Source organism: Penaeus chinensis, chromosome 42, assembly GCF_019202785.1.
Source record: "Penaeus chinensis breed Huanghai No. 1 chromosome 42, ASM1920278v2, whole genome shotgun sequence".
Classification (NCBI taxonomy): Eukaryota; Metazoa; Arthropoda; class Malacostraca; order Decapoda; family Penaeidae; genus Penaeus; species Penaeus chinensis.
In genome coordinates, this window is record NC_061860.1 from 10,419,862 (window position 1) to 10,422,361 (window position 2,500).

Consider the following 2,500-nt stretch of genomic DNA (forward strand, 5'->3'; position numbering starts at 1 on the left):
GACGGAGAGTTGAGTAGATGAGATCTAGAGAGGAGGAGAGAGCAGAGAGAGAGAAAGAACAAAGGGAACAGAGAAAGCGAGACGAGAGAAGAACGTGAGAGAAGAAAGATTATAGACCACCTTCGGCAGGACACGGTTTATTTCTTTTCTTTTCCTTATTTTCCTTTTATTTTGTTTCATTTTCTCTGTTTTGTTTTCTCTTCTATTTAGTAACTTCGAGCAATACGAGAACGTGTTTGGTAAACTGCGGCTAAAAAATTTATTCTTGCGACTTGCTGCCCTGGAATTGAACATCTGTAATTTGTGTAATGATATAATAGAATTACGTACACTGTGCCTGTGTGCGCGTTGTTTGTGTGTGTGTGTGTGTACGTATGTGTACGTCGGTGTGGTGTTGTTGTGTGAAAGAGAGAGATAGAGGAGAGAAAGAAGAGAGAGATGAGCGAGAGAGGAGAGAGATACGATGAGAGAGAGAGAGAGGAGAGAGATGCGAGATAGGAGAGAGAGAGAGGAGATGAGAGAGAGAAAAGATGGAGAGAGAGAGAGAGTTTGTGTTTATGTATGTGTATTGTGCGCATCTTGTGCTTGTATGCAATAAATACTTAACATTACACCCATACAACACATGAAGCAGAAAATCCCCCAAATACAATCACCACACAACAAAATATAAGTACACACCCATTACCTGCCATTCTCACTATTCTGGCGAATGTAAGTTCGTAAGCCACACTTTTCCCACAGAATATGATATCTAATTCACTCGTTAGCCAAGTGGTTTAAGTCTGAGAAGTCTGTATTTCGTTCTAACTTCGAGAGAAGATTTTAGCGGTTGCCTTTCACTGCCTCAAGTTACCCGCGGACGAAGAACGGTAACTAGTTAAGTTACGTAACTGAAACAGAAATTAAACAAAGAATGGTCGTGTTTAAGCAGGAGGTGGAAATATTAATTTGAGTTGTTGATAAAAGTTTATGTTTATTCGTTTCCGCGTTTGAGGTTAATGAATTTGAGTTATTCACTTGGAAAAGTCATGTTTTGGGGAATAATGTATATCCAGGTGTTAGAAATGATGGGGTTTATTTAACTCTTTACGGTTGTAAATCACCTGTTCATATATTAAGAATATCTGTGAATTCGAATCCAGAATTTTATTCTAAGTAGGAATAGTATTAAGTATCTTAAGAGGGAAATGAAAATTTTACACCTCCAGAAAAAAATATATTTAAAAAGGAGAAAGAATACAGTAAAATCAGCTTTTTTAAAAGATGTATCAAAAAATAAAAGATTTAAAAGCGCCTCTACCTAATCACACACACACACACACCACACACAACACACACGGCACCACTCACACACACACACCACACACACACACGCACACACATCTAAATATGATTAAAGATAGAATATTTAAAAGTGGCTCTCCTTTAGAGGCCGTGGCGGCAGTCGGTCTTTTTGCATAGGTAAAAATCAGCCACATCAAACGACCCGGGAATGGACATACGACCCTTTTTCATCTCTCGGTTTCATCTTTCGAAACGACGACGGTCCGGACCGCGGGAAATCTGACTTGTGGGGAATCGTGGATAAGGCGCCAAAGTTGAAGCGGAAAAAGGGAGAGAGGACTGTGTTCGGCATGCTCAGGAGGATTTTGGGTTCGTTTATGAGTGATGGGTGTGGGAGAGGGGGGGGTTAGGGGGGAGGGGGGGGTTGTAGATTGATGGAGGGTTAAAGGGGGTAGGGGGGGGGGGCTCTTGGTTTTCAGGTTTCCGATTTTTAAGATAAAGTCCTCTCAGTCGCCTATCTCTCTCTCTCGATCTGCTCTCTCTCTTCTCTCTCTCTCTCCTCTCTCTCTTCTCTCTCTACTCTCTTCTCTCTCTCTCTTTTATATCCCTCTTTCTCTCTCTCACTTCTCCCTCTCTCTATCCTCTCCTTTCTCTCCTATCTCTCTTTCTTCTCTCTCCTCGCCCTCTCCCTCTCTTCTCTTACTCTTCTCTCTCTCTCTCTCTCTCTCTCTCTCTCTCTCTCTCTCTCTCTTATCTCTCTGCTCTTCTTCTATCTTCCTCTACTCCTCTATCTCTCTATCTCTATCTCTCTCTCTTCTCTCTCTTATTCTTCTTTTCTTTTCTTCTTCGTCTTCTTCTTCTTCTTCTTCTTTTTCTTCTTCTTCTTCTTCTGTCGTATATGTGGTTGTATATGTTATAAAAACCACCACACACGCGCCTGCGCGCACACACACAACACACAAAACACCAACACGCACACACCACCACACACACACCCACACACACACAACCACACACTATACATATATATATATATATTATATATATATATATTATATATATATATATATACATATTTACGGTTACATGATTATGGTCCTTGCATATGTCTCTCTCAATCTATCTATCTTCCTATCTACCTATTTATCTCTTTCGATTTCGGACAACAGTGGAACAATTCATCAAGGAGATCCTCAGAAAATTTATCAATTAC